This window comes from Macaca nemestrina, chromosome 15 (assembly GCF_043159975.1).
Source record: "Macaca nemestrina isolate mMacNem1 chromosome 15, mMacNem.hap1, whole genome shotgun sequence".
NCBI classification, from domain to species: Eukaryota; Metazoa; Chordata; class Mammalia; order Primates; family Cercopithecidae; genus Macaca; species Macaca nemestrina.
Genome location: NC_092139.1, coordinates 37,179,127 through 37,203,255, shown reverse-complemented (window position 1 = coordinate 37,203,255; position 24,129 = coordinate 37,179,127). Strand labels below are relative to the sequence as shown.

General features: G+C 39.8%; 1 protein-coding gene and 1 pseudogene across 4 annotated transcripts in view; one reads left to right on the top strand and one right to left on the bottom strand.

Annotated features, from left to right (window-relative positions):
* The window catches only part of LOC105481592 (attractin), a 178,966-nt gene that overhangs the window by 141,936 nt on the left and 12,901 nt on the right, over nucleotides 1-24,129 (bottom strand). The window lies entirely within an intron of this gene.
* LOC105481591 (splicing factor 3A subunit 3 pseudogene) lies at nucleotides 17,339-18,956 on the top strand (annotated as a pseudogene).

Here is a 24,129-nt window from a genome sequence, read left to right as displayed (position 1 = left end):
CCTCAACCTCCCAGGCTCAAGCGATCCTCCCACTTCAGCCTCCCAAACAGCTAGGACTACAGGCACACACCACCATGCCTGGATAATTTTGTTATTTTTGTAGAGACAGAGTCTCACTATGTTGCCCAGGATGGCCTCAAACTCCTGGCCTCAAGCAATCCTCCCACATCAGCCTCCCAAAGTATTAGGATTACAGGCATGAATCACCTCACCCAGTCAAGGAAGTATTTTCCATTCCTAGTTTGTTAAAGGTTTTTATCATTAATGTATTGAACTCCATTTTTTAAAATTATGTATCTACTAAAATAATCATTTATACGTAAATGTTGTGAGTGATACTGATTTTCAAGTATTAAATCAACCTTAAATTTCTCAAATAAACCCATTTGGTCATGATTATTTAGGTATTTCACTAAATACAGTCTGCAAATATTCTGTTTACATTTTTTCCATCTATGTTCATAACACAGACTGACTTCCTGTTTTCCTTTTCTTTCAGGTTTTCATAACAAAATGATGCTGGCTGTATAAAAACAAGAATAGAATTTCACCTCTTTTCCTATGCTCTGGAAGAGTCTGTGTAAGACTGGTGAAATGCCTACAAAAGTTGGGAAGAACTGACTGGTGAAGTTATCTGGACCTGGAGTTTTCTTTTTAGTAAGTTGGCTTTCCTAGATACTTGCCATTTCATCTAAAATTTTCAATGTACTGGAATAGTCATTAATAATATCCTCCTGATTTTGTCACCATCTATAAGATCTACCGTGATCTCCCCTTTCCTATTACTGATATCAGTCATTTGTTTGCTTTTTGCCTTTATCAATCTCTCCAGCAGTTGATCAATTTCATTAGTCTTTTCTAATGTTTGTCTTTGTTAATTCTTGCTACTGTACCTGTTTTATATTCAACTAATTTATATTTATTGTTTTCTTCCCTTTGGAGCACACTGTATAGTGCTTTTTCTACTTGGAGTTGAAAACTTAGATCTTCACCTTTCTTTTTTAATGTATGCATTTAAAGCTATAATTTTCATTCTCAGAATGCCATTAACTGTATCTCAAAGTTTTGACAGATAATACTTTCACTGCCATTCCGCTTAAAACATTTTCAAATTTCCAAGGTGATTTCTTCTTTGATTCATGAATATTTAGAAGTATACAGAAACTATATGGTACAATGTTCTATATAAGTCAATTAGGCCAAGTGTTTTCAAATCTTTCTGTTCTATGAACTATTGAGAGAGTATTAAGATTACTTTTGCCATTAGCGGTGGATGCTAAAAAGTAGAAGGAAATTCTGAGGAGCAGCAGGGCATGTGCATGGTCTTAAAGCATCTCCCCAAAGACTGCTTATTGATTGCAAATAGGAAAAAAATAGTAATTATATAGTGGAAAAATAAGACAGCACCTCAAACAGGAGAATAAAATCAACATTAAAAAATATCAGACAGATAGATGGTCATCGTATGCCTCCAGATCAAAGAACACCCCCTCACCTATGTAGTATTCTGGCCAAGGATTCGTAATTTGAATCTAATGATGGGAAAACAAAATAAATGCAAAATAAGGAACTGGATTAAAAGAGGGGGAATGTATTAATCAATTTAATGATATTGACATTCTATCAATATCATTAAAAAACAAAAAAGAAAGAAAAAGAAATGCGGTACAAATATTCTAAATCAGGGACTGGCAAACTACAGTTGCCAAGCCAAATCAGGCCTGCTGTTTGCTTATGTAGATAAAGTTTTCCTGAAACACAGCTGTATCTTTTCACATACTTATAGTCAATGGCTGCTTCTCTCTACAACAGCAGAGGTGACTAGATGTGACAGAGATCTATGACACAAATCCAAAAATATTTACTATCAGACCTTGTAGAGAAAATGTTTGTTGATCTCTGTTCTAGAGTAAAGCGTGGCAATCAGATGTAATACCTAACCCTAGACTGCATCCTGTACTGCAGGTTGAAAATTACACAAAGAACATTGCAGGTCAACAGACAGAATGAAGCACAAACAGTAGATTAAAGCATTGTATAATGTCAAATATATTGAAGGTAAAAACTGTACCTTAAGACTCTTAAGACTATCACTAGTCTCAGAAAACACATACTAAAGTATTTTGGGTCAAGGGCCATGATATATATAGTTTACCCTTGAAAGTTTCAGAGGGAAAAATTATGTATACACACACATATCTGTGTATGTGTGCTTATGTGGAGGGAGGGATGAGGAATGATAAAGCAAATGTAGCGAGATGTTCAATGAATTTGGGTAGAATACAAAGTTATGCTTTGCACTGTTTTTATTCTTGCACTTTTCTGTGAGCTTAAAATTATTTACAAATAAAAAATTTGTGGCCGGGCATGGTGACTCACACCTGTAATCCCAGCACTTCGGGAGGCCAAGACAGGTGGATAGCTTGAGGTCAGGAGTTCAAGACCAGCCTGGCCAACATGGCGAAACCCCATCTCTACTAAAAATACAAAAATTAGCCAGGCATGGTGGTACACACCTGTGGTCCCAGCTATTTGGGAGGCTGAGGCTGAGGCAGACGAATCACTTGAACCTGGGAGCCAGAGGCTGCAGCGAGCCGAGATCACACCACTGCATTCCAGCCTGGGCGACAGAGCAAGGCTCTGTCTCCAAAAAAAAAAAATTGTTAACATTTACCTCTGACATCTTTCACTTTATATATCATAAGGTTTCAATATTAGGTAAACACACATTTAGAATCATTCTTTCTGGTAGACTGTGCTTTGACCATTATGATAAGTTCCTATTTTGCCTCTAGCAATCCTTCTTAAGTCTATTTTGTCAGATATAGACATAAACCAGCTGTCTTTGGGTTAGCGTGTGATATACCTTTTTCCCTATCCTTTTACTTTCAATATTTGACTCACTACAGTTAAGTACAGTTTTGTATCATAGTTCATTGGTTTTCTTAAACTCACTTAGACAAATCTGTCATTGAACTGGTATCGTGAGTCAGTTTTCATTCCAGTACTGACATAACTGGAATTAAATTTACTGTCTTGCTATTTGTTTTCTATTTGCCCAGTTACTCTATGTTCCTTTTCCTATCTTGTTTTACCTTTTTTTGGATTAAATATTCTTATTATTGCATTTTTTCTTTATAAACTACATTATGCATCCTTTTACTATTCACTTTTATTTTGCTATTACCTTTACTTTTACTACTATTAGTGATTACCCTAGAAATTATAACTTGCATCCCTGATTTATCAAGGCCTAATATAAATTAGTACTTATACCATTTCCTGGACAATTCAAGGACCTTAAGTTTCACTTCTCCCATCCACCTATACCAGCTACTTGGGCTTTGTTGGTGTATATTTTAATTCTATATTCTAAATCCCAGAGGACATTATTATTACATACAATTAACATTCAGTTAAGTTGACCCACACTTTATTCTTTCCACTGCTCCTCATTCCTCTTACAATCTCTGTATTTCCTTCTGCAATCATTCTCCTCTGCTTATGGAACTCCCTTTACTGTAAGGCTGCTGGTGACTAATCCCCTCTGTTTTTGTTCATCTGAAAACACCTTTAGTTCTTCATTTTTGAAGTACATTTGCTACTGGATATAGAAGGGTAGAGAACTACAGCCCATGGACTAGCAGCCTGTTTCTGTAAGTAAGGTTTTACTGGAACACAGTCATGCCCATTCGCTTATGATTATTTATGACTGCTTTCATGCAACAATACAGAATAGTTGTGGCAGAGATCTCACATGGCCCAGGAGTCTAAGATATGTACCACCTGGCCCTTTAAAAAGAAAGTTGGTCAACTCTTGGTATACAATTCTATGCTGGCATTTATTTTTTTTTCAGCACTTTAAAACTGTCATTCCATTGTTTGGGCTTCCATTGTTTATATTAAGAAGGTAGCTTTCAGTCTTGTCCTTGCTTTTTTTTTTAAATAAGAAAATAAATTTTTAAAACAGAGACAAGATCTCACTGTGTTACCCAGGCTGGTCTCAAAACTCCTAGGATCAAGGAATCATCCCGCCTCAGCCTCCCAAAGTACTGGGATTACAGGTATGAGCCATCATGCTCAGCCTTGTTCTTGCTTGTGTAAAGATAATGTGTCTCAACCCACTGGTTGCTTTAAGATTTTTAACTTTGGCCGGGAGCGGTGGCTCACGCCTGTAATCCTAGCACTTTGGGAGGCCAAGCCAGGTGGATCACGAGGTCAAGAGATCGAGACCATCCTGGCCAACATAGTGAAAACCAGTTTCTACTAAAAATACAAAAATTAGCTGAGTGTGGTGGCACGCGCCTGTAGTTCCACTATTCGGGAAGCTGAGGCAGGAGAATCACTTGAACTGGGAGGCGGAAGTTGCAGTGAGCCAAGATCCAGCCTGGGGACAGAGCAAGACTTGGTCTCAAGAAAAAAAAAAAAAAAAAAGATTTTTAACTTTCTTAGCAAAAATGCTGAGTATGCTTTTCTTTCCTTACCCCATTTGGTGTTCGTTGCATTTCCTAAATCAGCAGCTTTAAGCATACTATCACTTTGTGAACATTCTAGGACATTATCTCATTAAGTATTGCTTCTGCTCCACTCTTTTTCACCTTTTGGAGTTCTAATTACAACTGTGTCCCACATCATTCACACTCTTTCTGGTATGTGCAAACGTAATTGCAGTTTTTGCTTTTAACTCCTTTTTTTTTTTTTTTTTTTTTTTTTGAGACAGAGTTTCGCTCTGTTGCCCAGGCTGGAGTGCAGTGGCGCAATCTCAGCTCACTGCATTCTCCGCCTCCTGGGTTTAAGCAATTCTCTGCCTCAGTCTCCCAAGTAGCTGGGATTACAGGCACCCACCACCACGCCCGGCTAAATTTTTTTTGTATTTTTTTAGTAGAGACACGGTTTCACCATCTTGGCCAGGCTGATCTTGAACTCCTGACCTCGTGATCCACCAGCCTTGGACTCCCAAAGTGCTGGGATTACAGGCATGAGTCACCACACCCAGCCTTTAACGCCAATTTTTAAATATTAGGTTGGTGCAAAAGTAATTGTGGGTTTTGCCATTAAAAAAAAAAAAACTGGCAAAAACCACAATTACTCTTGCACCAACCTAGTATTTTTCATTCATTTGTCTTTGGGCTTCTATACAGGTATTTCTTCCCAACATATCTTATAATTAACTAATTCTCTTCTCATCTAAGGCTCTTAAAATCAATTACTGTATTTCTAGTTTCCAGTGCTTCTTTTTATACTTTCTATTACTCTACTGAAATTACGGATCTTGTTATATAAATTCTTAAAGATACTAATCATTTATTTTAAAGTCTATTTCTAATCATTCTAAAAACTGATTTGTGTATGTGTGTTTGTGTGTCCACTAATGGCCTTTTTTGGTCTGTTCCAAAATCCAATCCAGAACCCCACAGGGCATTTACTTTTTTTTTTTTTTGAGATGTAGTCTCGCTGCGTCACCCAGGCTGGAGTGCAGTGGCGTGATCTCAGCTCACTGCAACCTCCGCCTCCCAGGTTCAAACTATTCTCCTGTCTCGGCCTCCTAATTAGCTGGCATTATAGGCACCTGCCACCAGGCCCAGTTAATCTTTGTATTTTTAGTAGAGACAGGGTTTCACTATGTTGGCCAGGCTGGTCTCGAACTCCTGACCTCAGGTGATCCACCCGCCTCGGCCTCCCAAAGTGCTGAGATTACCAGCATGAGCCACCATGCCAGGCCCCTACATTTACTTTTAATGTCTTCTTGGTCTCCTTGAGTCTGTTTCTTAGATAACTGAAATTTTAATTGAGATAACAGCAGATTCACATGTAGTTATAAGAAGAAATACAGACAGATTTCTTGTATACTTTGACGAGTTTCCCCAAATGGCAACATTTTTTAAAATTACAGTACAATATCACAACCAGAATATTGGCATTAATAAGTCAACTGCATTCAGGTTTCTACAGTTTTACTAGTACTCATTAGTGTGTGCGCGAGTGTATGTGTATGTGTCAGTGTGTCAAGTCTATACAATTCTGTCACCTGTATAGATTCAACGATCTACCTTCACAGTCAAGATACTGAACAGTTTCAACACTATAAGGATTCCCTGTGTTGCCCTTTTACAATCAGCATACCTCCTATCCCTGTGTCCTTAATGTAGCATTTTATCATTATGCCCATCTTTGTCTCTGGTAATTGTCTTTGCTCTGAAGTCTAATTTATCAAATATTAATACAGCCATTTCTGTTTTTTTATTAAATCAAAGTTTGCATGGTATAATTTTGCATCCTTTTCTGTCTACCTACATTATTCAATTTGAAGTGACTTTCCTATAAGCAGTATATAGTTGGGTCATGTTTCTTCATCCACTCTACCAGTCTCTGTCTTTTGATTGGTATATTTAGTCCATCTATATTTAAGGTAATTATTAATACATCAAGGCTTAAGTTCTTGATCTTTTGTTCTCCTCTTCTTGCCTTCCTATAGGTCACTTGAACATTTCTTAGAGTCCTATATTAGGGTTCTCCAGAGAAACAGAACAAACTGGATATACGAGAGAGGATTTATTAGGGGAACTGGCTCACACAATTACAGGAGCTGAGAAGTCCCACGATAGGCTGTCTGCAAGCTGGAGAGCCAGGGAAGCCGATGGCGCAGTGCAGGACAAGCCCAAAGCCTGAGAACCAAGGGAGCTGATGGTATAACTCAGTCTGAGGCCAAAGGCCCAAGAACCTGGGAGGCTGCTTGTGCTAGTCTTGAAGTCTTGATGGCCAGAGAGCCTGGAGTTCTGAAGTCCAAGGAGAGGAGAAGACAGGTGTCCCAGCTCCAGAAGAGAAATGAGATTTGCCTTTTTGTTCTATCTACGCCCTCAAACAACTGGATGGTGGCCACCCACATTAGGCAGGGGTAATCTTTACTCTCAGTTCACTGATTCCAGTGCCAACCTCTTCTGGAAACACCCTCACAGACACACACAGAGAGAATACTTTACCAGTTATCTAAGTCCCCCTTAACCCAGTCAAGTTGATACCTAAAATTAATCATCAGAGATTCCAGCTTGATTTGTTTATATTTTTTTGAGTTTATATTTTTGTATAGCTTTTAAGTGATTACTTCAATTACTACAATATAAACATGCGACTTATTCTGCTTATTAGTAACAACATTTTACCACTCTGAACAAAGTATGGAAACCTCACTTCCATTTAAGTCCTTTATCTTGATTTAAACATCATCATCTTTAGTGTTAGATGGTTTTATATTTTTTATTCTATCATCAAATAAGACTCATAAAACTTGGGAGGAAAGGAACGGTCTATTATTATTATTATTATTAGACAGTGTTTCACTCTTATTGCCCAGGCTGGAGTGCAACTGCGCAATCTAGGCTCACTGCAACCTCCGCCTCCCAGCTTCAAGCGATTCTCCTGCCTCAGTCTCCCAAGTAGCTGGGGTTACAGGCATCTGCCACCACACCTAATTTTTTTTTTTTTTTTTTTTGTATTTAGTAGAGACGAGGTTTCACCACGTTGGTCAGGCTGGTGTTGAACTTCTGATCACAGGTGATCCACCCACCTCGGACTCCCAAAGTGTTGGGATCACAGGCGTGAGCCACTGCACCCAGCCTGGGACAGTCTATTAATTTAAGTACACATATTTCTGTCTTTCCATTGTTCCTTCTTTCTAATGCTCCAAGATTCCTTCTACTATCATTTCCTTTCGGCTTAAAGAACCTCCTTTAGTCCTTTTTTTTTTTTTTTTTTTTTTGAGATGCAGTCTCGCTCTGTCACCCAGGCTGGAGTGCAGTGGCACAATCTCGGCTCACTACAAGCTCCGCCTCCCGGGTTCACGCCATTCTCCTGCCTCAGCCTCCCGAGCAGCTGGGACTACAGGCGCCCACCACCACACCCGGCTAATTTTTTTGTATTTTTAGTAGAGACGGGGTTTCACCATGTTAGCCAGGATGGTCTCGATCTCCTGACCTTGTGATCCCCCTGCCCCGGCCTCCCAAAGTGCTGGGATTACAGGCGTGAGCCACCGCCCCAGCCCCCTTTCGCCAATTTTTAAGAGTTGTTCTGCTAGCAACAAATTCTTTAGGTATCCATTATCTGAGAATGTTTCTATTTTCCTCTAGTTCCTGAGGCACAATTTCACCAGATACAGAATTCACGATTGACAGTCCTTTTATTTCAGCACTTGAAAAACATCATGTCTTGTCCTTCTTCGTGTTTTCATACAAGAAATCGACTGTCATTTGAACTGGTGTTCCCTATAGGTAACGTAACATTTCAGATGGCCTCCATGTTTTCAGACGAGAAATCTACTGCCATTTGAATTGGTATTTCCTTTAGGTAATGCATCATTTCTCTCTGGCTGCTTTCAAGACTTTCTCTTTGCCTTTAGGTTTCAAAAGTTTAATTATGTATCTTGGTGTTTCACTGGGTTCATCCTGTATGAAGTTTGCATAGCTTCTTGGGTCCTTAGGTTTGTTTCTTTTGCCAAATGTGGTAAGATTTCCACTATTAGTTCTTTCAAACACTCTTTTAGTCCTACTTACTCTCCTTTCCTCTGGAAATCCAATTACGTGAATGTTAAGTCTTTTGTTATTGCGCCACAAGTCATTTTTTTTTTTTTTTTTTTGCAGTTTGTTTTCTTCTTATTAAGTGAATCCTATAGTTCCTTCTTCAAGTTTACTGATTCTGTCATTGCCACTCTATAGAGCCTGTCCAGTAAGTGGTTTTTCTCTATTGTTTTTCAGTTCTAAAATTTCTATTTTGGTGCTTTTTGATTTCATTTATTTAGTTTTAATTAATTTTATATGGCTTTTTGCTGAGATTTTTATATTTTTTATTTGTTTCAGGAGAATTTTAATTGATTTTGAAGAGCTTTTATGATGGATGCTTCAAAATCCTTGTCAGAAAATTCTAACATCTGATTCATCTTGTATTGGTGTCTGTTGATTGTCTTTTCTGATTCAAATTGTGGTTTCCTTTGTTGGTGGTATGACAAGTGATTTGCTATTATATCATAAACATTTTGTCTATTACGTTAGAAGTATCTAACATAGGCTTCCATTAAATCTTTTAGTTTAACAGTTAGCCACCCTGTTTAGTTTTAGCACGAGTATCTTGGTCTACTTTTCTAGGCTATCGTTCCAATGGCAGACTAATTTTCAGAGCCTTTGCAGTGTTATTTAGCCTGCTTTGTTTATCTAGTGCCGTTGAGCTCCCACTGGTCTCTGCTGGCGCTGCCTGAGACGGTAAAGAAGTTTCCCTGAGCCAGGCTGCCAGTTGTCTCTTGGTGGAAGAGGGTGGGGTAGTCCTAGGTTACTCCTAGCTTCCTCAGTATCGCTGGTGTGAAAAAGGCAAGCTTTGAACCCACAGAGACAAAGAGGTCTTCTGTAATGGACCACTTGCTCTTGTCAGTTCCACCCACCTGCCCATATCTCTGGGTAAGGGAGAAAAGGCTCAGGCCCACATGGCCAGAGATTTCTCAGACTGAGCCATTTGCTGTGGCTATGTCCTTTTTGCAGGTAGTGCCCACCCTGGTGTCTCTGGGCTGAAGAGGAAAATCTCACATCCACAGGGAAGAAGAGTCTTCTCAAACTGGACTGCGTGCTCAAGTTAGGTCTCTCTTACCCGTTCTGCCAACCTGCCTCAGTGAAAAAGGGACATCTCAGGACAGGCAAAGAAGGAATGTGCTTCCTCTCACCACTTACAGGGTTAAGATTAGGGCCAGAGTTCCAACTGATCCCCTTTGTCAATGCTGTCAGGCTTGCCAGATGTTTTCAGAGGGGACTTTCATTTGATTCAGGGGAAGAATGAGCCTACCCACCTAGCCTGCATTCTGTTGCTGGGTGGGAGGGTCAGGAAACACCAGATCTAGGTGGCCTTGTAATGGATGGGAGGATGCAAGATGCTCTATTACTATGTTGTTCTTGAATCCTGTGATCCCAAGTCAGTTCACTTTCTTCTTATAAACTTCAAGAATTGGCCGGGCGTGGTGGCTCAAGCCTGTAATCCCAGCACTTTGGGAGGCCGAGACGGGTGGATCACGAGGTCAGGAGATCGAGACCATCCTGGCTAACACAGTGAAACCCCGTCTCTACTAAAAATACAAAAAAAAACTTAGCCGGGCGAGGTGGCAGGCGCCTGTAGTCCCAGCTACTCGGGAGGCTGAGGCAGGAGAATGGCATAAACCCGGGAGGCGGAGCTTGCAGTGAGCTGAGATCCGGCCACTGCACTCCAGCCTGGGTGACAGAGCGAGACTCCGTCTCAAAAAAAAAAATAAAATAAAATAAAAAAATAAACTTCAAGAATTCTCCTTTGTGTGTCTTTTGTACCAACTCCAAGATTTAGAGTTGTATTCAGCAGGGAAGTGCAGGGAAGACTGAGTCTATACTATCTCATTTGTAATGAAAGCCTCCCTATAAGTCTGTTTCAATTATCTGTTTTCTCTCCTGATTTTCAGTCAATTTTTAAATTTTCAGGTCTTATTTTTTTTATTGAATGCCAGACTAAGTTTCACAATTATGTAAATATTTATTACATTATAAAATATTATACATAGTAATTATAATAATAACTTGAGGCAATGCTTGATGCTATCTTCCTCCACAGATTTACATTTGCTTCTAGCAAACAATAAAGCTAGGAGCAGATTCTTTAATCCAATCAGGGATTGAGGTAATGTGAAAGCTGGGCTTCAGCCTTTGTAAGAGCTGATCTATTTTGAGTTCACCCTTAAGCACAGGGTGTAGCCCATCCTTCAGGGTTCCCAACTAAAAGCCTGAGGTATTTTCCAGTGCCCCTTCTTTCTTTGCAGCCCCTGAAATCCAACTGTGTCCCCTGGTGCTGCATAACCACCAAAACTCTGCTTAGAACCTCAGTCTCTCTGCCATTACTTTGTGCTCAATCTCTTAGCTGCACATCTCAAATCGGCCAATCACCCCAAGGGAAAAGCTGTACCAAAAGTTGGCCCTCGCCCCTAAGTTTACCTTCTCTCCAAAATTTTGGTCTCTGTGGTCCCTTCTTTGCCTTGCTCACTTTCCAAAGCCTTCAAGTATAGATTTTTAAAACAATATTTCCCATCTTCTCTAATAGCTGGTCTCAGTTGGAGCACTGGCTTAGAAAAAGCTATTCTACCACTGATAGAAATGAAAATCCCCCTAGTGGCCTGTTTTGTGATATAAAGAGATGTCACAGGATCACCTTATAGCATTCTTGACCCCAACATGAAATAAGCCATTTTTCTAAGGTACCCTAAGTTCCTTGTAGTGGGAATTAGTATTTACAGAACAGAATCTGGCATTAGAAGTGCTCAATGCTACCTAGGTTGCTTTCTGGGATTTTCCAGCAGAGAAAATCAGACAATACATTTTCAAAAAAGAAAAAATATCGTGAGTTCATACTGACATCTCCAACTCAAATTTATGATCCCAAGATTCTTAATCAACAACTTCTCTGTTTCTACCTTTGTATCTCTCTTTTCCACACCAAAATCCAGGGCCCCAATCCAATAAAATTATCCACTTGTTTTCCTTAACAACACATACTTCCAGAACAATACCAATAATTCCAGCTATACAATTACTAAAAACAGTTTACAATATTTTTGCAGTTGTTTGTCCTTGAGGATATGTCCCTCTAGAAATGTATAATCAAATTACTATGTTTCAAAGTCATTTGAAAGACCATGTGCTTCAGCCTCAAACTTAATATACATTTAGGTTCACTCACTCCATTTTGCACTTGATTCTTAGTGATTGCCTTTTTTCTCTCATTTTAATTTATTTTTATTTTATAATATGGTAAAGCATTGGCATGGCTCTAAATGTAATCCACAAAATAAAGAACATTCAGAAGTCTAGCCTCCATCCCTGTTTCATCCACCCCATTCCCTCTCTCTCCTTAATCATTTTTATTAGTTTTTGATTTATCATTCCATTGGTGTGTTTATATGTATGCACGATATACATTTATAGATTTATAGATCCCCTTTCTTTAAAAAATGATAGCGTACAATACTACTGTTCTGCTACAGTGGGTTTTTTTTTTTCATTTAACAATATATTCTCCCCAACAGCAGTATATAGCTATTTCTCCTTCCCTTTTATAGCTACATAGTACTCTGTTCTGCGAACATGTCATACTTTATTTAACCAGCCCTCTAATGATACAAGCCCAGACTGAACTGCTATTGAATTTTGTTTTACAGTTTAAATTCACATGAAAATTCAAATGGTCTCACTGTGGTGACCAAATTGCTAACCTGCTGGTATTCTGGCCTTTGCTTTAACAGCTTTCAACAAAAAAGTTAACCATATAGACAAGACACAAAATATGCTCACAAAGCCCCTACCCAGACCCCTGATAATAGGGTTCTCAGATTAACATCGAAATATCTGCAGAGCTTTAAAAAACACAGATGATGTGGCCCTAACACAAACCCCTCTTGGGTGGAATTCAGCATTGCACTGGTCTTTTTTTTTTTTTTTTTTTTTGAGATGGAGTCTCGCTCTGTCGCCCAGGCTGGAGTGCAGTGGCCGGATCTCAGCTCACTGCAAGCTCCGCCTCCCCGGTTCACGCCATTCTCCTGCCTCAGCCTCCCGAGTAGCTGGGACTACAGGCGCCCGCCACCTCGCCCGGCTAGTTTTTTTTTTTTTTTTTTGTATTTTTTAGTAGAGACGGGGTTTCACCGTGTTAGCCAGGATGATCTCGATCTCCTGACCTCGTGATCCACCCGTCTCGGCCTTGCACTGGTGTCTTTAAAAGCTCCACAAATGGCCGGGCGCGGTGGCTCACGCCTGTAATCCCAGCACTTTGGGAGGCCGAGACGGGCGGATCACGAGGTCAGGAGATCGAGACCATCCTGGCTAACACGGTGAAACCCCGTCTCTACTAAAAAATACAAAAAACTAGCCGGGCGCGGTGGCGGGCGCCTGTAGTCCCAGCTACTCGGGAGGCTGAGGCAGGAGAATGGCGTGAACCCGGGAGGCGGAGCTTGCAGTGAGCTGAGATCCGGCCACTGCACTCCAGCCTGGGCGACAGAGCGAGACTCCGTCTCAAAAAAAAAAAAAAAAAAAAAAAAAAAAAAAAAAAAGCTCCACTACACCAAATCAATAACACACTTTCTATATATGATCTTGTAATGTCTAAGTGTTAAAGTAACTGACTTAAATTTTTGGCACCAATACCAAAAATATTTCTGCATTCCAAAGTTTCATCTCTAATCACAAAATTTTGATCTAATTTCTTAAATTCAAAAGAAAGACAAAGATTCATCATTAATATTTACTCATACTAGTGATCTAAAATGTAAAATATTAAGCATTTGTCCTAATTATTAAAAATAATAATAAAGCTACAATCATTATAAATGATATAACATTATAAATGAATGCTATATGTTTTAATATTTAGGACATTCTACTACACCCATCCACAATAATTAAAACAACCATAAAATAATATGGCTCCCTCATATTTTTAAATAATAATAAATCATCAACCTTGAAAGACTCATTAAAAGCAATGGACCAGTCCTTTGCTCAAATCCTGGGCTGTCCCTGGAATTGTCCTGGCTGGATCAAGGTCTCCACGATACTCCTACAGGTAATTCCATCTGCATCCATGGCTTCATCTATCACCTCTGTGTTGCTAACTGCCCAAGCTGTATTTCCAGCTCAAGGCTAGACCCATGTTTCAGATTTATATTCCTTATATCAAAAATTTAAGTCATTAAATCCCCTTCTTTTATGTTTTCTTTAAACAACTTTGTCATCTACCCTATCTTCCAAAAAATTATTGACTCTTTCTTCACCTTCACCTCCATTCATTCAGCCTACAAATCAATCTCATCTTTTTCCCTCTTTGATCCCACTGCCAATGCCAATGCTCTAATTTGAATTCTCCTCCTCCCTGTCTAGTCTACTGCAACAGTTTCTTAACTGTGGCTCAGCCCAGTTCCCCAGTCTGGACAGTTCTTGGCAGAGCCACCTGTCATCTTCTTTATAATGTTATAAAGGGCAATCTGATCAGGTCAAAACCTGCCTGGAAACCTTTGCATGCCTTAGCACAACATGCAAGGTCTGTGACAATCCAACCCCAACTTACCCAGCCTGCTCCATCACTAGCCACTGCTCCCCAGACTGAGCAGACCATATTGTGGCAATATTGACTAGTATTTCTTCCTCAACTCACCTGCATTAAGTCTTTGTGGCTTAGCACAGCCTGACTTCTCTGTCTAGAATAACTTATTTTCTCCTAACCAACCTTTCAGATCCTACTTCAAATGTCCCTTGGAGCTCTGAGAACCTGTGCCCCAAGTTTTCTGTGCTGAGCTGATTAATGCCTTCTCCGTCGTAAATGCATCATGTGGTTTGATTATTACTGTTATAGAGAATAATCTCTGCCCACGATACTGCCAAGATTTTCTCAAGAACATATCTCATTCACCTCTTTTTCGCCAGTGCCTAAAACATCCTAGATATTCATGTAACATTTGTTGCCTAATAAATAACAGCATCAACTCTAACACAGTTTTGCAACAACAAAAATGTTCAAGCTCTTATTAAGAGCAAAGTTTACTATAAAGGAAGTCCAGAACAATCTTATGTGTATCCATTACAGTATGGGAAAAAAAAAAAAATTTCAAAAGCTAGAGAACTGCAGGTGGACCTTTCTTTCAAAGTCATCTGAACACTGACTCTATTCCCTCAGATGAATAGGTGCTGTGTGGATGCCTAGTTCGGTTCAAGAACAAAGAAAGTTCAATGGTTTACAGCAGCTATAAAGAGGTTGTTCATGTTTTTTTAAAACAGAAATAAAAACTCAGGCTAGCCAGACTGGTTCATGCCTGTAATCCCAGCACTTTGGGAGGCTGAGCTGGGAGGATTGCTTGAGGCCAGGAGCTTGAGACCAGCCTAGACAACACAGCAAGACCCTATCTCTACAAAAAAATAAAAACAGGTTGGCCACAGTGACTCATGCCTATAATCCCAAACACTATGGGAGGTCAAGGCAGATGGATCGCTTGAGCCTAATAGTTCAAAACTAGCCTAGGCAACATCATGAGACCCAATCTCTACCAAAAAAAAAAAAAATTAGCCAGGTGTGGTATGGCACACACCTGCAGTCCTAGCTACTCAGGAGGCTGAGGTGGAAGGATGGCCTGAGTTCAGGAAGTCAAGGCTGCAGTGAGCTATGATAATGCCACTGCACTCCGGCCTGGTGGCAGAGTGAGACTCTGTCTCTAAAAAAAAGTTTCTTTTAATTATACACACACACACACACACACACACACACACACACACAAACATACCTACATATGTATATGTATTTATTATCTATATTAAATTATATATTATTTATAATACACATATAATTATACATTTTATATAATTATAATATTATATACTTTATATTTTATATAATCATAAATAAACATATATACCCACTATACATATGTATTTTTATATATTAGTTATTTGTGTGTGTGTGTGTGCATCTCTCTCTTTCTCTCTCTCTCTCTGGACAGTACAGCAGCAAAAACTGAGTTCCAGAACCAACAAAACTCAATCCTGATCTTATGGCAGAATTATCTCTTCCCATTCAGCTCAGTCCACCTGAAATGATAAAACAGCCCCATTCTCCAATGCTCAAAACGTTGATGTGAGTTTCGTTAGTTTCTTCCTGTGCTTGATATCCCATTCATCACATGTATGAACAATTTATGACATAACTGCCATCAAAGACTTCCTTAGATGTATTCCCTCATCTCCATTCCCACTCTACCCCAAGCTCAAAAATAATTCATGGTAATCTTATTGCCAACACCGCTGGCTACCTTCAGCAGCTTCTGAGACCAGCCCACAAAGTCTACTAAGCACCTTACAGCAGAACAACATTCCTAAAGCACCAATGTCACCATGTCACTACCCTTGTCAATATTTAGAATAACTCTGTACAGACTGTAGAATGAAGTCTGAACTCCTCCTGTTCCTGACATTCTAACTATTAAGAATGTCCATCCTTCTCCTCTCACCTGCCAAGCCAATTCTCATGGTCCCCCAGACACTCGGTGCCCACTCTTACCTCTCCTGTGCTTTTGCTCCTACCGTATTCCCCCTCCTTCCCGGAGAACATGCACACACGCACACACACACACACACACACACACACACACACACACACACACATTCCCCTATCTAGAATATGCTTTCAACCCTTTTTGTATATTCAACAACCAGAATCTCTCACAGGGCCCTGAATATTAGGCAAAAATAAGCATAAATAAGGGTTACATTCAACCTGTTGGCTATCAGGTCTCTGTAACTATAATCTCTTTGAAAGAGTCCATGGAAATATATAGCAATGAAAGAAAAGAAAAGGCAATGGGCAAAGATAAAGAAAAGAAGTTTAAGGATCCTGATATTTAACTGCACTCCTCTTAGTCATCTGATACCTTTCATTTACATTCAACCTTACACTTTCCAGAAATTTTTTATGGTTATTTAAGACTACAAAGACCTACACAATCTTGCTTCTACCCATAAATGAAGAAAAAGAATACCAGCAGATACTTAGATAAGTTTTGGGGGTTGAACAGACAAGATTTCACAATAGTTTGCAAGTGAGTAAATGGGAATAAAGAAAACACCCAGGTTTCTAGCCTGCGTGGTCTCATACAAGTGCTAAGAAAACTGAGGGTCAAACAGGCTTGGAGTAAAAATTAAAAGTTCAGTGTTACAGTATTCGAAGTCCCCAGACTGAGAAGAATATCTGAGTTTCAGGTACATATACAGAAGACGATTGAGTGCAGATGCATAGCAAGTGCCCAGAAGAACTCTGACTTTTACAAGCCAGAAGAAGACAAAGTCTGCAAATGAGCAGTCAGTCAAGCATGGCAAAAAAGAAACAGAGCACGGAGTCCCAGAAATCCAGAAGCAAGTTTGCAAAAAGGAAGCAGTGAAATGTTATGAAGTTTTGTAAGACAAGGCCAGAGAATTAACCACTGGATTTGACAAGCTATGGACACTGCTGCTCCTATGATCTCTGACAGTCACAAGTTACAGAGAAAATTGGAAGTGAGGAAGTAGGACAAGAGAACAATTTCATTTGCAGGAGTTTTGTTGTAAAATGAAACATAGAAATGAGGCCACATTTGGAGAAGTCATGGGAGATAAAAGAAGGGTTGGTTTTTTCCCACCCAGAGAGCTAATAATCTACAGATAATTATTAGAATAAATAAAATACTTTAGGAAAGGTGCAAAAAGTCCATCGCATTTCCTTTAACCAGCAGCAAACAACTAATTATAAACATTTTAAGAGAGGCTGCGGCTAAGAAAAGATGGAGACAATACTGGTGCAGCAGCAGCGCTATCATGAGAAGGAAAGGCTCATGGACGTCATGGCCAAAGAGATGCTGACTAAGAAGTCCACGCTCCGGGACCAGATCAATTCTGATCACCGCACTCAGGTCATACAAGACAGGTATATGGAGGTCAGTGGGAACCCGAGGGATTTGTATGATGATAAAGATGGATTACGAAAGGAGGAGCTCAATGCCATTTCAGGACCCAATGAGTTTGCTGAATTCTATAATAGACTCAAGCAAATAAAGGAATTCCACCGGAAGCCCCCAAATGAGATCTGTGTGCCAATGTCAGTGGAATTTGAGGAGCTCCTGAAGACTTTGAGAGAATCCAAGTTAAGAGGCACAAAACTTGGTGGAGTTCACAGATGAAGAGGGATGTATGTGGTCGTTACCTCGATCTCCATGACTGTTACCTCAAGTACATTAACCTGAAGGCATCTGAGAAGATGGATTATATCACATACCCGTCCATCTTTGACCAATTATTTGACATTCCTAAAGAAAGGAAGAATGCAGAGTGTAAGACATACCTAGAGATGCTGCTTGAGTACCTTCAGGATTACACAGATAGAGTGAAGCCTCTCCAAGACCAGAATGAACTTTTTGGGAAGATTCAGGCTGAGTCTGAGAAGAAATGGGAGAATGGGACCTTTCCTGGATGGCCGAAAGAGACAAGCGGTGCTCTGACCCATGCTGGAGCCCATCTTGACCTCTCCGCATTCTCCTCCAGGGAGGAGTTGGCCTCTCTGGGTTTGGACAGATTGAAATCTGCTCTCTTAGCTTTAGGCTTGAAATGTGGCGGGACCCTAGAACAGCGAGTCCAGAGACTATTCAGCACCAAAGGAAAGTCCCTGGAGTCACCTGATAACTCTTTGTCTGCCAAAAATCCCAAGTCAAAGAGCACCAAGCGAGACACTGAGAGGAACAAAGACACTGTTTTTCTAGAAGCCCAGATCTATGTATACTCTGACTCATGGGGGACAGCGACATCTCACTCATGAAAATGTACAGCGCAAGCAAGCAAGGACAGGAGAAGAGCAAGAAGAGGAAGAAGAGCAGATCAGTGAGAGTGAGAGTGAAGATGAAAAGAACGAGATCATTTACAACCCCAAAAACCTGCCACTTGGCTGGGATGGCAAACCCATTCCCTACTGGCTGTATAAGTTTCATGGCCTAAATATCAACTATAACTGTGAGATTTGTGGAAACTACACCTACCAAGGGCCCAAAGCCTTCCAGCAACACTTTGCTGAATGGCATCCTGTTCATGGCATGAGGTGTTTGGGCATCCCGAGCACTGCTCACTTTGCTAATGTGACACAGATTGAAGATGCTGTCTCCTTGTGGGCCAAACTCAAATTGCAGAAGGCTTCAGAATGATGGCAGCCTGACACTGAGGAAGAATATGAAGACTCAAGTGGGAATGTTGTGAATAAGAAGACATATGAGGATCTGAAAAGACAAGGACTGCTCTAGTGTTCAGGGATGTAGCTCAGCTTTTGGGCTAGCCCAGGCTTCCCTGAGATCTGCTTTTTCTTTTTCTCCCAACCAAATCCTCTTAAAGACCCTTTGTTACATAGTCTCATGGTCTAGCATGCATCCTGCAGAAACAAGGCATGCTGGCAGATTGCAGGGTTGAGATGTGTTTTATATTTTAAAAGATTCTGCCAGAAATAAAACCAGACCTTGTTAAAAAAAAAAAAATTAAAGATACAATTTACAAAAGCATAAAAAACATCAAATATCTGTGGTTCACACCTGTAATGCCAGCACTTTGGGAGGCTGAGGCAAGCAGATCACTTGAGGTCAGGAGTTCGAGATGAACCTGGCCAACATGGTGAAACCCCATCTCTACTAAAAATACAAAAATTAGCCTAGCATGGTGGCGCACACCTGTAATCCCAGCTACCTGGGAGGCTGAGGCAGGAGAATTGCTTGAACCTAGGAGGCGGAGGTTGCAGTGAGCCAAGATCACGCCACTTCACTCCAGCCTGGGCAACAGACCAAGACTCCGTCTCCAAAAAAAAAAAAAAAAAAAATCAAATATCTTGGAAAGAGATATACAAAACCTCTGCATAGAAAATTATAAAGCATTAAGGCAAATTAGAAAAGATTTAAATAAATAAAGGTATACACCATGTTTGGGGTTCAGAAGACTCAACATTATAAAAGCTGTCAATTCACTTAAAACTGAGTTATAGGTTCAGTACCAACCTAATCATATTCTCAAGATATTCTTCTTGTCAAAAATAAACAAGGTGACTCTAAAATGTATATGGAAATGCCATGGACCAAGAATAGCCAAAACAAACTTGGAAAAGAACAAGAAAAATAAGTTAAGGAGACTTGACATAAATCTATACTAATTAAGACAGTGCAGTATTACTGGCATAAGGATAGACAAACGGACCAAAGGAATAGAATAGAAAGTCCAGAAACAGATCATATATACATAAACACCTGATTGATAACAGAGACAGCACTACGGAGCACTGGGAAAAGAAAGGTCTTCTCAAAAAACGGGACTGGATATGCATAAAGCAAATAAATGTGACTCTAATAAATGTGAATCTGAATATGCATAAAGCAAATAAATGTGACTCTAACCTCACACCACACACACACACCCCTCTTTCTCCAGGTGGACTGTAGATTTAAGTGTGAAAGACAAAACAATGAAATGTCCAGAAGACAATATAGAAGAGTATCTTCACAATCTTGGGATAGGGAAAGATTTCAACAAGACACAAAAAGCATTCTCCAAAGGGAAAAAAAATCAATACATTTCACTACGTTAAAATCAAGAAGTAAATGCAATCTGCAATATAACATCATTTTAACTGCCAGCTGAACCTGAAAAAAAGTAAGAGAAATCACTAAAGGCCAAAATTAGAGACCTGAAAATCAGAGCAGGGAACATGTTAGCCAACTCCACAGTGTCCTGTGAGAGGCTGTCAATCTCCATGATCCAAGAGCACATCACCCTCTATAAAAGAATCTGGATCTAAATGCTCAAAAGGAAAACACTGAGGCCTAGGTCAATGTAAGGCAGGGAGTTGGAACCGAGAGCCCTTCAAGAAGGATGGAACCCTTAAAGAGCTTTTAAAAACCAAACCTAGCTCTTAGGCACAGAAAAGCAACAAGAAAGCAGTTTCAGCATGGATCAAGGCAGGGGAAAATCCCTCCCAATTACTTCATAATGAGTCCCACACCCACTTGAGTTCTAATATATACTACCCTCACTTGGGTTCTAGCTACCCATAAGAAAATAAAATTAACATAGAAAGTAGCCCCAGGTCAGAATACCCCCAAATATATCTAGTAAAAATAATTACAAACTCTCTCTAGAGACATCTGTCTATTGATAAAGTCTCACTGAAGAGAAACTCAAATTTTCAACAAAATTGAAGCAATGCACCATGAACAAAAATCAGCAAATTAACAACAGGATTAGACCCATAAAGTTCAGTTACTAGAACAATCCAATAAAGAACACAAAATAAATTTAATTTTGGAGGCCGACATGGGTGGATCACGAGATCAGGAGTTCAAGACCAGCCTGGCCAAGATGGTGAAACCCTGTCTCTACTAAAAATACAAAAATTAGCTGGGTGTGGTGGTACGCACCTGTAATCCCAGCTACTCGGGAGGCTGAGGTAGAGAACTGCTTAAACCTGGGGGCAGAGGTTGCAATGAGCCGAGATCACACCACTGCACTCCAGCCTGGACAACAAGACTTGGTCTCAAAAAATTAATTAATTAATTAATTTAAATTGCTTAAAGGCACAATAGGATCAAAAGTATCAAAAAAAAAAAAACACTATGAAAATAAGTGACCAGTTTTATTAATAAAAGGTAAAACCTCTAGATATTAAATTAAAAATATAATCACTGAAAATGAAAATTTAACAAGTTACACCACAAATTAGATACAGTTAAAGTGAGAATTTGTGAACTAGAGAACAGATCTGAGGAAATTATTCTGAATGCAACAGAGGGAAATAAAGAGATAAAAATTATGAGAAGTGGAAAGTAAAGAGAATGAAAAGAATAGGCAATACAGGTCTAAAAGTCATACTAAGAGAAAATAACAAAATGTAAAGTAAGCTTTAAAAAGATAATACCTGAGAATTTCCCAGACATGATAACAGACTTGAATCCTCAGATAAAGAATGCACATACATTGAGCAAAATAAAAATAAATCCACATTTGGGCACATCATAGTAATACTACATTAATACAATCAACCAAAGAGAAAGGGAAAAAAAAAATAACAGAGAGATAGACTATGAGTAAAAGCAAGAGCACGTATAAAAAACCAGAATGGTTGGGTATGGTGGCTCACACCTGTAATCCCAGCACTTTGGGAGGCCAAGGTGGACAGATCACTTGAGGCCAGGAGTTCGAGACCAGCCTGGCCAACACAGTGAAACCCCACATCTACTAAAAATAAAAAAGTGGCTGGTCATGGTGGCATACACTGTAACCCCAACTACTCAGGAAGGTGAGGCACCAGAATCGCTTGAACCCAGAAAGCAGAAGTTGCAGTGAGTCAAGATTGCACCACTGCAATCCAGCATGGGTGACAGAGCAAGACTCTGTCTCAAAAAAAAAAAAAAAAGAAAAGGAAACAAAATGGCACCTGAGATATGCTTCAAAATAATCTACGCTAGCTGGCGGGAGGAGGGGAGGGCACAGGAATGGGGCAGTGGTAAAAGTGAAAAGGACTGGCTACGAGCTGCAAATGTTGAAGCCGGTGACAGACACGTCAGACTTGTTATACTTTCCATTTTTGTTTATTTGAAATTTTCCAGAAGAAGCAGCTAAAAAAGAGAGAAAGAAAAAAAAATTACCTATGAATGAATTAGACTGACAGCTGACTTTGAAATACCAATAATAAAAATCAGAAGACATTGAAAAAAATATTCAAATTGCTCAAACAAAACACTGATCAATCTTAAATTCCAGCCCCAGCTAAATGAGCATTCAAGGGTGAAGACAAAATAAAACAATAGACAAAATCTGACATGCTTGCCAAAAGAAAAGCTCACAAGCACAGTTCAAAAATTCAGGCCAGGCGCAGTGGCTCATGCCTGTAATCCCAGCACTTTGAGAGGCCGAGGCAGGGGGATCATGAGGTCACGAGTTCCAGACCAGCCTGACCAACATGGTGAAACCCCGTCTCTACTAAAAATACAAAAATTACCCAGGCACGGTGGTGGGCGCTTGTAATCCCAACTACTTGGGAGGCTGAGGCAGGAGAATCACTTGAACCCGGGAGGCAGAGGTTGCAGTGAGCCAAGATCGCATCATTGCACTCCAGCCTGGACAACAGGGCAAGACTCTGTCTAAAAAAAAAAAAAAAAACACTCAAGGCCGGGCGCGGTGGCTCAAGCCTGTAATCCCAGCACTTTGGGAGGCCGAGACGGGCAGATCACGAGGTCAGGAAATCGAGACCATCCTGGCTAATACGGTGAAACCCCGTCTCTACTAAAAAATACAAAAAACTAGCTGGGCGAGGTGGCGGGCGCTTGTAGTCCCAGCTACTCGGGAGGCTGAGGCAGGAGAATGGCGTAAACCTGGGAGGCGGAGCTTGCAGTGAGCTGAGATCCGGCCACTGCACTCCAGCCTGGGCGACAGAGCCAGACTCCGTCTCAAAAAAAAAAAAAAAAAAAAAAAACTCAAAGTATTGGCAAATCAAATCTAAAAATCTGTATTAAAAAACATATCATGGCCAAAATGCGTTCAACTCACGAATACAAACATGGTCTAACAATTAAAAACTGTATCAGTGTAATTTACCACATTAACAGATGAAAGACAAACATCAATATGATCACAGGTCACGTTCTATGTGCAGGGAACTATTCCATAGGATTCCTTTTAAAGTCAAGATCAAGACCGTTCAACAATTTCCTACAATGATAATATTCAACAACATGAACTAGCTCATTAATTAGACAAGAAAGAAGGTGTATACGGATTAGAAATAAACTGTCACAACTTACTGGCAGCATGACTATCAACATGGGAAACAGGAGAATCCACACACAAACTACCAGTACTACAAGAGCTTAGGAAGGATTCATAGATATACAAATTCAAAATACAAGGAAATCAATTCTGCCTTTGCACTTCTGCCATCACCATGACGGTGAGGCTCAGCCAGCCTCTGATACAGAGATGTGACAGCTGTGACACCCTCATCCCCACCAGCTGAGCCCAGTCAACCTCCTGCCTAGATCCAGACAGGTGAATAAGTTTACTAGACATCAGAGAAGTGACCAGATAAATACAGATACTCATGAACTACATATTACTCAGTGCAATAATAATTTTAAAATCCATTCCTAGGTACTATAGTAATCAATTAGTTTCTAGTAATAACAAAATTCTCTATCTAGTAGTAAATCTAATAAAAGTGTGTCAGATCATTTGAAAAAAGCTATAAGAATTTACCGAAAGATATAAGAGACCTAAATAACTGGAAATATAAAGCATCTTTCCAGAAGGATGCGAAGGATGGAAAAGCTCTCTATTATAAAGATGACAGATTTCCCCAGGCTTATCTCAACATCAACTGAAATTCCAAACAAAATATCAACAGGGATTTTTGTTGAAATTAGAGGAGCCAAGAGTTAAAAATAATCAAGACAAATCTGAAGTTTTAAATGATCATAGCACAATTCAATTCAAATGGGGAGCAGGGGCAAAACTGTTCTATAAATGGAACTGCAACAATTGCTTACCATATAAACATAAT